The sequence below is a fragment of the Electrona antarctica genome (assembly GCF_951216825.1).
Source record: "Electrona antarctica genome assembly, chromosome: 22".
Taxonomy (NCBI): domain Eukaryota; kingdom Metazoa; phylum Chordata; class Actinopteri; order Myctophiformes; family Myctophidae; genus Electrona; species Electrona antarctica.
Genome location: NC_136805.1, coordinates 4,283,479 through 4,298,624, shown reverse-complemented (window position 1 = coordinate 4,298,624; position 15,146 = coordinate 4,283,479).

Here is a 15,146-nt window from a genome sequence, read left to right as displayed (position 1 = left end):
TAAACCCATTTTGACCTGAGATCAGATCCTAAAAATGTCTTCTACATCCTGACAGTTTTCTGAAAAAGCTATGTTAAAATTGTTTATATGTCAGTCGTTCTTCGATTCTTCAAAAATAGCAGACCTACAAGCTCGTAGCGCGCCACCATCTGCTATTTTTCAATAGCTAAAGCATAACATAATGCTAACACCAAAAGGGGTTCCCACCCAAAATGGTTGTTTGTTTAGGCCACTAAATGACCACGTTAGACGTCACGTGGCCAATATAAGCACAGTGGGTGCCCCTCGTTTCACACAAGGGTGATTTTTTATTTAAATTCCCCAGTTTTGTACAGCATGCATTAGGTGGACCGCACGGACCCCCATAAATACCTCAGTGTGACCTCCATAACCCAGAGTGTACACATGTACAGTCAAATTGTTCCATTCGTACTCTTTAGAGGTAGCCTAGCTACAGACCTGCGAAGGTCCATTTGGTTCTATTCGTACACTCTCAAGGGAGGTACATTTAGTTGTATTTCGTACACACTTGTGGTTACAGACCTGCAAGGGTCCATTTGGTTTCATACTCCCTCAGAGTTACAGACCTGTAAGGGTCCATTTGGTTCCATAGTTACACCCTCAGAGTTACAGACCTGCAAGGGTCCATTTGGTTCCATTCGTACACTCTCAAGAGGTATGCCACTGACTGTACTACCAACCACTAGCAAGGGTCCATTTCGTTGTAAATTCGTACACTCAAGAGTTACAGACCTGTAATGAAATGAAATGAAATGAAATCTATATTTACCCAGGGTATCTGGGCTAAGCTCAAGCACTTGTTTCCAGCCAGGCCCTGCTCATAGAACACATTTCATCGTAGTGGTTGATGCCTTGTTCAAGGGCATTTCAGCGGTGGTAATTTTAACGTGTCGGACGGCTGATTCGAACTGGGAACCTTCCGGTATCTAGACCGCGCCGCTATCCGTTCGGCCACCGCTGTAAGGGTCCATTGGTTCCATTCGTACACCGAGTTGCAGACCTAGGTAAGGGTCCACTTGGAGCTTCTTCGGCTTCTTCAAGGGACCCTAGGGGTCCCCGGACCCCACTTTGAGAAGCAGTGCTGTTCTGGAGTCTAGTGGTTTAGTGAGACAGAGTAAAGGGCCTACAGCTGGTTTCTTACCATGTATCTGTTCTGGTGGAGTCTAGTGGTTTTGTGAGAGTGAGTAAAGGCCTACAGCTGGGTTCTTACCATGACCAATGCAGTGACTAATTTAGAGCAGGGACACACACACGTGAGTCAGACCAGGTGAATGTAATTAAGTTGCTGCTGCTGGCACGAATAAGAGAGACCAATAGCATACCGTATATAGCCTAGACCTGAACCTAGTATGACTAGTAGGAGTTATACACGGTCTGCATTTTGCACATAAACACATATCAAGTCGTGGATAATGCTTTCAAATGAATGAATGAATGTAACACCCAGGCAAAATCCTTTAAAACCAAACAAAGTTTTAAACCGCTCTTTCTCTCTCTCTCACACACACACACACGCCTGGGGGGCGCCTGCAAAACGTAACATACACACGTGCGGATTGGTTTTTTTTTTGTATAATGTCAAAGTCAACAAACATACGCACCGCAAATCACATGCTTCCCTCTCCACGCACGGCAAGCCTCAGAGAGCCTCGGACTTCTGTTGCTTTAAACCTTTTCCTCCAAAATAAGCCAAATTCCTTCAGAATTCACCCTATTTTCCGTCAGCGTTATTGTACTAGTAGCTTGTTATGAGTTACTTGAGACCGACATGGATTTGCATCATCTCTCATTCAGCGCCGCCGCTGCACCGCGAATCGCTTTCAATGTTATTTATGTTTGCAGAAATCCTTTTTGCGGTTCGCCGGGAGGACTCGCAACAAAGTTGCACAGCTGCGGTACCAAAATAGCCGATCTGCAAGCTCACAACGCGTCGCCTCCGCGGCGCGTTGTGAGCTTGCAGATCGGCTATTATTCCATTCCACGCATTCCCCCTCCTTAAAAGAAACCATCATGACAAGTAAATGAGCCGATCAAACGGAACACTTACCGTCTAGTGATTCTTCTCCTTTTCCCCACAACTTTTCAACTTTTCCGGCACAGAAACATCAGGATTCTTCCTCTAGAATGCGCACCCTTCTTCTTCCAAGTTTACGTGTCTCTCTCTCTCTCTTTGTCCAGCCTTTTATTTCAACCCCTGCCTGCCTGTACTGTGGGCTTTGGGCTACTACAGTACTGTGCCTGCCTACAGCCTTTTAACATGCCTGCCCTGCTGCCTAGCAATGTTAAACATCCTCGAATACAGTGCGGGATAGGGAGAGAGAGGGAGCCGGATGTGGTTCATATTTCACTCAAAAAGTATTCTGTATTTTGGAGGAGAGAGAGAGAGAGAAGAGAGAGAAGTGAAAACTTACCACACAGACGCCCAAGTCCAGTTCCACATCTGGGAGCGGCCGGTGGGGAGGTAGCTGCTGCTCAGTGCTGCTATTATCACCGCTATTCTCACTCATCAAGTGGGGTTAACTTGCAACATTATTGGGAGCAGCCACACACACACTCTCACACACACACACACACACACACACATGCCTCAGTCTGAGCTCAATTAGGCGCCAGCGTGGACTCGTGGAGTGCGCCCAGCATCATGTCATGTCTCTCCATCCATCTTTGCGCGCACACCGACCAAAAAAAACATAACATGATACTATTTTTGGAACCTTAACTGTACTGTCACAGAAAAAGAAAAGTGTGTGTGTGTGTGTGTGTGTGTGTGTGTGTGTGTGTGTGTGTGTGTGTGTGTGTGTGTGTGTGTGTGTGTGTGGACGTTCTTACTGTATGTGAGGTTGTCCCTTGATGTTCAAAGGAAGGAGAAAGATAACTATATGAACATGACAGGAAATGTTTAGCACTTAAAGGAAGGCTATCCGCCCCAGAAATTGCTGGAGTGTGATTGCATCTTTTAGCTGCATGGCCGGCCGGGGCAGTTTGGATAAACAGGCCATCTCTAACGTTGAGAAGAATATAGAGTTATGACAATATATGTACTGGAGTTAGAGGGGACGTGTTGTTCAATGATGGTTGTGGTGTTGATACAGAAATGATTGTGCATTTATATAACGCCTTTTATCCAAGGACCTTTATAGATTGTGCATTACATTCACACACCGATGGTATAGAGGAAAGTCAGGAAACCATCATCCTTAGAGCCCCAAATCACACCTTAGAAAGCATGAGTGTCTATTTCAAACACAGTGTAGTTTTTCATAATTTCACCCCCATCCCTATCTAAAGATTGGACAGTATTAGGATGTTGATATTAATTTTGTATTCATCCAAATCACACCTTAGAAAGCATGAGTGTCTATTTCAAACACAAAGTTGTGACTGGGGGGGGGTCATATTCTGACAGTAAACTGCCTGTCATAATTTCACCTCCATCCCTATCTACAGATTGGACAGTATTAGGATGTTGATATTCATTTTGTATTCATGCGTGGCCAAAATCGTTGAGAAGCCCTGTGTTAGCCCACGGTCAGGCTTGTTGACGTTGACACGAGAGCGACACAGTGATTTGACCTTGTCCCTGTAGGAGGTCAAATCACTTTTGAAATGTTTCTTTTTCTTTATTTTTTGGTAAATCGATGCCCCTTGTTCATACTACAGCGTCACACAAAAGCATCAAAAGTCTATATGTCGTTTTGAGCTTGTAGATCTGCTACTTTTGGTGTTTTTGAATTTTGAATCCTAAAAAGTAGTATTGAACATGTGAGTTTTCCACCTGACATAGACGATGTATTCTTTAATTTAGGACGACGTCACACCATTTCAACTGAACTATTTATCCTTTCTTCTGTTTCCAACAATTTATTATATAAAAAGAAAACAAGAACAAAAGAATACAATTGGGAGAGAGAAAATGTGTCGGGGAGAAAAACAATAAGATATGAGCCTCACAAAGTACAAACAAATACAATTACAGAAGCAATATAATTAATATGACTCATGTCATGACAAAAATTATAGTCACTCCATCCTTCCTCACCTCTACACAATCTGAGCATAAAGGCTTTATACCTATAGCTATATTTAACTCATTTTTGAGTGGTGTAAACCACTCCTACAACTGGCTTTGTGTCTGTCTGTCTGTCTGTCCGTACCAAAAAAAAAGATCACACCCGTGTGAACTGAGTGGTGTAAGGTCTTATATAGACTGATCAGCTGTGGTCTGACGTAATGAAATCACACCCGTGTGAACTGGGTGACCATAGCAACCGTGCTCATTTTTTGAGCACAGACAGACAGACAGACACGTAAACTAACAAAGCCAGTTGTAGGAGTGGTTTACACCACTCAAAAATGAGCATGGTTGCTATGGTCACCCAGTTCACACGGGTGTGATTTTTAGACCACAATTGGATCAATTAATCTTTGTAAATGTCCACACTGTACTGTGTCTATATTGTATTAACATACTCAAGCTAGCCTACATATTGGACAAAATCACATTAAATAGCAGTAAATAGCAATGCATTGTTTGCAAAATATCAAAATATCAATCAAGTATCAGATTTAACTAGTGGGACGGTATGAAATCATAATAATCCTATACATACAGCAACATAATCCTGTGTGTGGTGGTGGCCTGTCTCATGGTATATTTTATATATATAATTCTTCCCTCTCAATTCTGGTATTTGTAGGCCTATGTGTGTTTCTTCTGTATCCCCAAATAAATACCGTAAACACATTCTTTGTTTATATCAAATATATTTTAGCCCCAGGAATATACTTTGAGCATTCAAACATTAAACGTGTTTAAGTTGCAAAACCAAAAAGTGACTACATGGGTTTGCAATTCCAATGTGAACCACTAGATGGCACCATTGTCCAATTTGTACATGCAGTCGTTTGTATGAAACCTGGAGATGATTCTGTTATTCTGCTCATTGTATTCAGAATACAATGAGAAAAATCTTTATCGCTTCTGAAAAGGCATTTTACAGATCTTAAATGAATCAATTCTGAGATTGTGTCTACTGCATTATATCTCACACACGCGCGCGCGCACGCGCACACACACACACACACACACACACACACACACACACACACACACGGTAATAGTTCCGTCGTTTGTCATGCAATATAGGCTGGATTTTTATTTCCATTGTTATGCTCATGAGACAGTAATGTGCATCTCCAATGGAATCAAATTATCCTAAACAAATTACTTTATGACTCAGCTATCTCATTTTGCAGCAAATAAATATCTGCAAAGCGCGGGAGTGCATGGCTCAGAGAGATGGAGACAGACAGACAGTTGGGTGTAGCACGTCGACAATTCGGATCTGCTGTACCTTTTGATGATGCTTTTGTGTGACACTGTATGGTGGGCGAATACCAAACAACTCGCCCCTTTACCAACTCGCCCCGGGCGTACAGCCAGCAGAACAGCGCGGCCTGGTATTCCTAAAGTAACCTAAGTAAATGATGCTTAAATGGTTAAACCTAACCTTATTCCTAACCTTAACCTCAGTAAAACGATGCCTAAACCTAACCCTATACCTAAACTTAACCCCAGTAAAACTATGCCTAACCCTAAACGTATTTCTAACCTTATTCTCAGTAAAACAAAATAAAGAATACAAGAACCGAGCGGTCGGCGTGAGGTCGGCGGAAAAATCGAGGGGCGAGATGGTTCAGGGACTGTACCTGATACCTGGTGGGATACCGGAGAACTCGCCAGTTTACTGCTGCGGTTTAGTGCATTTTAGTTTTACTTCACCTTCATTTAAATTGCATTGAATTGAGAGAGAGAGAGGATAGTTGTTTAGAGTTTACACTAGAGAAAGTAGGAATGCTAAAGGTTTAAACACCAAAGTACCGAAACAATGTAATTCATTAGTAAACATATCCTGAAATGGTAGGCCTATACTTATCATTGGTATTCAGATACTCACCTTTTTATCATCATCTAGCTGACCATTTAATTGCACAAAATAATTTGATCACTTTGGAAATTAACTATAACATCTGTGAGTTTGACATACTACACTGATGAAGACAGCATGTTAGCATAACGATGAAGACATTGATGAATCATTTTCACAGCGGTGACTTGGTAAACTGGCGAGTTCTCCGGTATATCCCCACCATGCTGATGGTCCAACAGCCTATTTGAACACACACAAAACGTTAAAATGTGGAGATAAGAGGTTATTCTGCGCCACAGCAACGATCAATATGATGACGGGAAATGGTACGAACCGTCTGACTGAGGATTATTATCATTGGTATTAATAGGAGCAGGGAAGCAGAGAGAGGATGTTGTTAGACAGAGAGGGAGCGAGAGACACCGCAGAGAGACACAGAGAGAGGGAGGGAGGGAGGGAGGGGATGTTATTAGACAGAGAGGGAGCGAGAGACACAGAGAGACACAGAGAGAGGGAGGGAGGGAGGGAGGGAGGGGATGTTATTAGACAGAGAGGGAGCGAGAGACACAGAGAGACACAGAGAGAAAGAGGGAGGGGATGTTATTAGACAGAGAGGGAGCGAGAGACACAGAGAGACACAGAGAGAGAGGGAGGGAGGGAGGGGATGTTATTAGACAGAGGGAGCGAGAGACACAGAGAGACACAGAGAGAGAGAGAGGGAGGGAGGGAGGGGATGTTATTAGACAGAGAGGGAGCGAGAGACACAGAGAGACACAGAGAGGGACGGAGGGAGGGGATGTTGTTAGACAGAGAGGGAGCGAGAGACACAGAGAGACACAGAGAGAGAGAGAGGGAGGGAGGGGATGTTATTAGACAGAGGGAGCGAGAGACACAGAGAGACACAGAGAGAGAGGGAGGGAGGGAGGGGGTGTTATTAGACAGAGGGAGCGAGAGACACAGAGAGACACAGAGAGAGACAGAGAGGGAGGGGATGTTATTAGACAGAGGGAGCGAGAGACAGAGAGACACAGAGAGACACAGAGAGACACAGAGAGAGGGAGGGAGGGAGGGGATGTTATTAGACAGAGAGGGAGCGAGAGACAGAGAGACACAGAGAGAGGGAGGGGATGTTATTATACAGAGAGGGAGCGAGAGACACAGAGAGACACAGAGAGAGGGAGGGAGGGAGGGGATGTTATTAGACAGAGAGGGAGCGAGAGACACAGAGAGACACAGAGAGACACAGAGAGACACAGAGAGGGAGAGGGAGGGAGGGGATGTTATTACATGTATTACATGTACATGTTGATTGGCATCAACATGTACTTAAAGTACCAAAAGTAGGCCTAAAAGTAGGCCTACTCATTGTGCAGAATGTCCTATTTCACAAGTCTTCGAAATACCTTTGAAAATAGCCGATCTACATTGCGTAGATCGGCTATTGCGATGCATTGTGAGCTTGTAGATCTTTTGAATTGAGTTTAGGTAGGATGATCACTCACACACACACACACACACACACACACACACACACACACACACACACACACACACACACACACACACACACACACACACACACACACACACACACACACACACACACACACACACACACACACACACACACACACACACACACACGTTAATGTAGGATGAAAAGCCCCTGTCAGTTCTAATTTTAGACCCATTTCATCCAATGCGGGAAATTCTGTGTTTTTTCCGCTTCACCCAGCCGAGTGCTTCACACGTGAGAACATGGGGTGTGGTGGTGTGGGGACGGGCAGTTAGGGGTCAGGGGTCAAGTGTCTTGGGGTGTCACATGGGGTGTGGTGGTGTGGGGACGGGCAGTTAGGGGTCAGGGGTCAAGTGTCTTGGGGTGTCACATGGGGTGTGGTGGTGTGGGGACGGGCAGTTAGGGGTCAGGGGTCAAGTGTCTTGGGGTGTCACATGGGGTGTGGTGGTGTGGGGAGGGGCAGTTAGGGGTCAGGGGTCAAGTGTCTTGGTGTGGGGACGGGCAGTTAGGGGTCAGGGGTCAAGTGTCTTGGGGTGTCACATGGGGTGTGGTGGTGTGGGGAGGGGCAGTTAGGGGTCAGGGGTCAAGTGTCTTGGTGTGGGGACGGGCAGTTAGGGGTCAGGGGTCAAGTGTCTTGGGGTGTCACATGGGGTGTGGTGGTGTGGGGACGGGCAGTTAGGGGTCAGGGGTCACATGGGGTGTGGTGGTGTGGGGAGGGGCAGTTAGGGGTCAGGGGTCAAGTGTCTTGGGGTGTCACATGGGGTGTGGTGGTGTGGGGACGGGCAGTTAGGGGTCAGGGGTCACATGGGGTGTGGTGGTGTGGGGACGGGCAGTTAGGGGTCAGGGGTCAAGTGTCTTGCTCATGCAGGGACACCTCGACACGTGGCCAGGGCCGAGAATCGAACCCGCAACCTTCTGCTTCCCAGGTGGGCTCTCTAGTACTCATTCAGCTATGGCCGTTCTTTGCCACAAATAAAGACATTGCGTGCAACTTTGCAGATAAATGCAGGTGTGTTGGGCGTCGAGACTTGCCTAATGGTGTGACTTGACCTGGGCACAACAACGTTTTAAAACTACTGCTAGAGAGAGAGAGAGAGAGAACGAGCGAAAGAGAGAGCGATAGCGAGAGAGAGACAGACAGCTGTATAGATAGAGGAAGCTTCCCTATAATTCAGTTTCCAGGGTCTCTCTGTGACCTCATTTCCTGCTCGTCAGTGTACATACACCCTGGAGGAACTGCAGGAAGTGCTTCCAGGTCACAGGTCAGCAGGCCAGGGAAAGCTCTGTGAACTGAGGTAGCACTCTCTGCTTCCAAACGCAGTCACACACGCTGAACCCAAACGCAGTCACACACGCTGAACCCAAACGCAGTCACACACGCTGAACCCAAACGCAGTCCCACACGCTGAACCCAAACGCAGTCACACACACTGAACCCAAACGCAGTCACACACACTGAACCCAAACGCAGTCACACACACTGAACCCAAACGCAGTCCCACACGCTGAACCCAAACGCAGTCACACACACTGAACCCAAACGCAGTCCCACACGCTGAACCCAAACGCAGTCACACACACTGAACCCAAACGCAGTCCCACACGCTGAACCCAAACGCAGTCACACACGCTGAACCCAAACGCAGTCACACACACTGAACCCAAACTACTAGACCTCACACCTAGGACTCACCTAACCCTGGCCTGCTCATTGTGCTTGGGTGGGATGGCTCAGGGTAGACGTCAAGCAGGGTGCATGCCCACAACTTGAGAACTATACTTTTAAAATGACCAGCTCAACAAGATCTATACCAACCCAAAACCGTGCTATCCCATTGCTGAAAATACTTGAGGGTGCTTTGGAATAGCAGGTGTTGGCGTTACATATACACACTTGGGAACATGTTTTAATTGGTAGGTTTTTCTTAACTTGCTAGTACTGACGTTTGCGCCTAACACTCTTGAAAACAAAGCATTACATTGTAGGTTTGCCTACTATAGAAGCCATGAAGTGAGTCGTCAGGCCCTTCTTGATGTCAATCAATCGAGTCACCTTAATTCAACTGGCAGATGCCACATTTTATTTGTTTTGTTTATAGATTTGTTTTAGGGACATGTCAGTTGGTCTACCTGCACAGTCTTTGTGATCGACCTGGGTCGGAGTATATAGCAACCTAACTGCAATGGGCCTGGTTTTCAAGATACTCAATGGACCAGTGACCTGCAGCCTGCAGGTACTTGTCAAACCACTTCAAAAGAGTGAAAAACGGCCACGGACACAACACCAGAGGGAGCTCCACTGATCTCATTTCTCCCAGATTCGGCACAAACATGGGGATGAATTCTGCTATTATGCCACCAACATGTGGAATGCTATACCCTCCTTCGAAACTGTCCGAAATTTGCAACTGGACCTGTAGACAAGTCTTATATAGCTTGCCAAAATAAATTACCCCACCCCTACTGTTGTTCTGTAAATATAGTTTTATCACTCGTAGTATTAATGATTTCTTGTATAGTGTCGCATGTCTTTATATGTCTTGAATTGAATGTATAGGACCAGAATGGAAACAAGCCCTCAGGGTTTTTTTTGTTGTTATTATCGTTTCATCATTATTGTCTAACTCTACCTCTGTACTTTTCGCAAGCTGTTAAGTATTGAACGGAGAGCAGGTGCCCGGTCCCCAGGCCCTGGTTGAGAGTTTTCCAACCCCAGAAAACAGCAGATCTACGGGGCCTCGCGTAGGCCCCTTTCCGCCGCGGACCCCCACCTGGGCACCGCGAGACCCCCGGGAACGCGGTTAAGTATTGAATCAATCAATATTCATGTCTGAGTTGCAGACATTTTCACACAATTATATATCATACGGCCAAATATCACGATTTGATCTGTTATGTAGTACAGTATGTCCCCACAGATCTAGATAAATCACCTCTCACAGCAGCCCACGCCACACGTGACACCGCAAAACAAGAAATCCGGCGCAAACTCGATCGCCATGTCAAAACATGGACTAATAATAAAAACATGATTGCTTATTGCTGCAGATGATGTGGCAAAAAATCACAGCTGAGGAAACCAGGCTTTATCCAACAGCAGCTGCAGAGGAACCAAAACACAGAGCGGAAAAAAACAGCCACATTCCATGGTTGACAGCAGCATGGCTGCGTACCAAGCAGGTCCATTCCATGGTTGACAGCAGCATGGCTGCGAACCAAGCAGGTCCATTCCATGGTTGACAGCAGCATGGCTGCGTACCAAGCAGGTTCATTCCATGGTTGACAGCAGCATGGCTGCGTACCAAGCGGGTTCATTCCATGGTTGACAGCAGCATGGCTGCGTACCAAGCAGGTCCATTCCATGGTTGACAGCAGCATGGCTGTGTACCAAGCGGGTTCATTCCATGGTTGACAGCAGCATGGCTGTGTACCAAGCAGGTCCATTCCATGGTTGACAGCAGCATGGCTGTGTACCAAGCGGGTTCATTCCATGGTTGACAGCAGCATGGCTGCGTACCAAGCAGGTCCATTCCATGGTTGACAGCAGCATGGCTGCGTACCAAGCAGGTCCATTCCATGGTTGACAGCAGCATGGCTGCGTACCAAGCAGGTCCATTCCATGGTTGACAGCAGCATGGCTGCGTACCAAGCAGGTCCATTCATTCCATGGTTGACAGCAGCATGGCTGCGTACCAAGCAGGTTCATTCATTCCATGGTTGACAGCAGCATGGCTGCGTACCAAGCAGGTCCATTCCATGGTTGACAGCAGCATGGCTGCGAACCAAGCAGGTTCATTCCATGGTTGACAGCACATGTACCAGGCAGCCCAACCTGGTACCGCATGGTTGACACAGCATGTACCAGGCAGCCCAACCTGGCTGGTACCGCATGGTTGACACAGCATGTACCAGGTAGCCCAACCTGACTGGTACCACATGGTTGACACAGCATGTACCAGGTAGCCCGACCTGACTGGTACCACATGGTTGACACAGCATGTACCAGGCAGCCCCACCTGGTACCATGGTTGACAGAATGTACCAGCCAGGTTCGTTCCACCAGTGTTGATTTCGTCGACTAATACTATGACAAAAATGTTTGCCGACTACCTTTTTTCACAGACGAAAACTAAATGGAAACTAAATGACAACTAAGCTATGATGACTAAACTGAGACTATTGATATTGATATTCTGGGCACGGTGGAACCTTCCCCCTCAAAACATTTTGTATACTCCCCCTCCCCCCATTTGAAAGTGATCTACAAGCTCACACCGCCTTGTATCAGGCTTGCAGAGCTGCGATTTCTCTTTTCAATGCAACACCATTTGTTGTACAATGACGTGTACATTGCTCAAGAGGCTCAGTAAACTCTGCCCTTTGGCTTGTAGACCGGCTATTTTTGGTGAAGACATTTCCCCCCCGCAGAATATCGATGCCGGCCGGGTTCAAGTGGTTAACCAACCGCCAGCTGGCTGGGTGAGTGTTTTGGCTGGTCTCCTGGCAACAGCAGAGCATCTGGATGGAACCCCGTGTGTGTACAAGACAGTATACTTCCTGTGACTGGATGTCACGCTGCTGCTGCTCCCTCTGTACTGTTTGCACATCGTTTTCCACTGCCGTCCACCTGCCCTCCCTCCCTGTGTCCACGTAAATTCTCCATTCATTGTCAATCAATGGCATTTAATGTTTGTGTTCAGACAGAATCTACGCTATAGCTGTTCCCTCAAAAATCACACCTGTGTGAAGCGAGGGGCACTCTTATCTCACCTTCGTCTTCATATTGTCTTGTATAGTAATTAAGTACAATACTTGAGAATAAGGTAATTAGTAACTTTCCACCACAGGAGGGCTTTTTGAAACTAGCTCGGTTTGAGCATAGATATAGAGCGCAGAAGTCCTGACGTCCCCTCGATTCCCCTGGTTCACGGAAGTGGAGATTAACATGGGCTCATCTTAAAATCGTTTCATAAAGCTGTCTCTGCGTTATTGTCAGGGAGGTGTCTCTGCATCGTTTGCGACAGTCAGTCACTCATACTGTATATGATACAGTCTGTTTCTAGCTAAATTGTAACTAATTCAGTAGCAGTAACAATAGCGTCTTCTCTCAGTTAGATTCTTCATATCCATATGAGTGAAGCGGCTTGGATGATTTGTTTATTAAGAACACAGTTCTTATATGATGAGGTGATCTAAAATCCCACTATGGGGATTACAATGCAAATAAAAAGTACATGAACCCGTGGATTTGCGCCCTCTACCGATATCGACGTCAGACTTCGGTGCTCTATATAAATGATAGAGACGGCACCGGGATTCCCCTCCCATCCAGTGGCGAGGAGCTAGTTTCAAAAAGGGGGGAGGAGACCCATGGAGACCACAGCTGTCCACCTGCCTGTCTCTCAGTGTGTGTGAGAGACAGACTCCATGGAAGAAGAGGTCCACATGCATATAGGGGCTGTTGACTCTCTCATGACCCAGCCACGAGGTCACACTGTGGGGGAGGGACCCGAGCGGTGAGACCCCTTGCTCTGGATCAAAGCACTCATACAGGGGGGACGATTTGTATCCGACTATGCGGTGGAAATGTGGCACACAAACATGCACGCACATGCACGCACGCACGGCACGCACACTCTGGGGTTGATGATCACAAGCAGCGCCATTTGTCTGTTTTCTGCTCTTTAAGATCTTGCAGATGGTGTCGTTCATGGTTGGAGATTTCTACAGTGGAAACAGAACATCAAGATGTCGTTTCTCTTGAAGTCTTGTGTCTTCTTGTACTTGTATCCCGTGTACAGCATTTTTTATACAAAAGAAAAACAACAAATAGAACAGGTTCAGGTTTATTTTGTCATATGCATAAATACAGAGTATAAATACAATGAAATTATTTTGCACTGTCAGTCTTATATTCACCAGTGTAAACAGGAGAAAAACAAACAAACAGCTATAGTGCCGTTACATAATCGGTGATTGATATACAATTACCGATTATGTAACAGAAAGAACGAACACAACAAACAAAAGAAAGTGCAGAGTAAAGTGACAAGTGCAATACAGTTCCAGGTCAGCTGTTCAGCAGCCTGACTGCCTGGGGGAAGAAACTGTTACTGAGACGGGTGGTACGAGATCTGAGGCATGTGTGCATAATGCTGACAAACAAGACTACAGCGTAACCATTTAGGCCATCCCTGTACTGTATGTACTGTTCTTTGGTGGCTATTCAGGAGTCGACAAACAGCTAAAACAGCCAATCTACAGTACAAGCTGACAATGTATCACATCGTGAGGCATTCAGCTATTTTGACGTATTCTGAAAACGTTTTAGAAAATAAATGAGTACTCCACCACACGACGGTGTTGCTTGCCGAAATTTAAGAGCTAAATGAGCTCTTCATAGTGAGTGGCACTATATAGGCATTATATAGAGGCATTATATAGAGGCTCACATATAAAATATGTTTACATTACATGAAGTCTCCTCTAAAACAGTGGTTTTCAACCTTTTATCGTTGGATAAGATTGTGTAGAGTTCTTGTAAATTAACTAATGCATTTGTTTAACAAAAATCACACCCGTGTGAACTGAGTGGTGCAAGGTCTTATATAGTCTGATCAGCTATGTCAGTGACGTCACACACTAACCATAGCAACCATGCTCGTTTTTTTGGGTACGAACACGGGTACACGGGTACAAAGCCAGTTGTTGGAGTGGTTTGCACCACTCAAAAATGTAACTCCTGAGAGCATAAAATGAAACCAAATGGACCCCATAACGGTGGTTTCATTTTACTTTCACACTCTCAAGAGTTAAAGATCTGTAAGGGTCCATTTGATTACCAACTACAGTACATAATTTAGCTGCATAGGGACCACCTGGAACCCCCTCAAGGACCCGGACCACTGGTCGAAAACCACTGCTCCAAAACTAAACTGCCTAAAGATGACCTCCTAGATACAATAAACACGATGCGAAGCCTTCGGGTGGGCAAACAGCGCCATGTTTATGGGTTCTCCTTCGTAGGGAAATGAGAACTTGTTTCTGTATATTTGTCTTCAATGTCTTGTATTCCGCTGTTTTCTTGCGAGGCATAATATTGAGTCTGAAATGAAGGAGCTCAGTAAAGACAATAAGCTGATCCGCTCAGCGGGTTATTGGTTTGGAAGATAATTATTACCAGATGTTCTACAGCAGGGGTACCTGCACACTTTGTTTTTGACTTGAGAGCTACTTTCAAAATGACCACCTCAACAAGACGTTCGCCCCAAATAGCCAATGTGCTTACATGCATTGTGAGCTTATAGATTTGCTATTTTCGGCAGATCGATTTGTGTAGAGTGAAATTACGGGAAGGCCTACCAAATGTGGTCTTTACAGGTCCGTCTTATCAAGTACACATGCAGGGTTTAAGTCCTATTGAATTTGCAAAAGCTAATTCATCCCAGCTGTATGATGGAGGACAGTTTCATGCTAAATTGAAATCTCTACGATAATTGTGAGCGTTTTTTAAATCACGATAATAAATCATGACAATAACGATTATCGTCCCATTCCTGCTAGTGGATAAATGGTAAATGGTGCATTTATATAGCACCTTTATCCAAGGCGCTTTACATAGATGCATAGGTGCATTACATTCACCCATTCACACACACACATTCATACACCGGAAACCA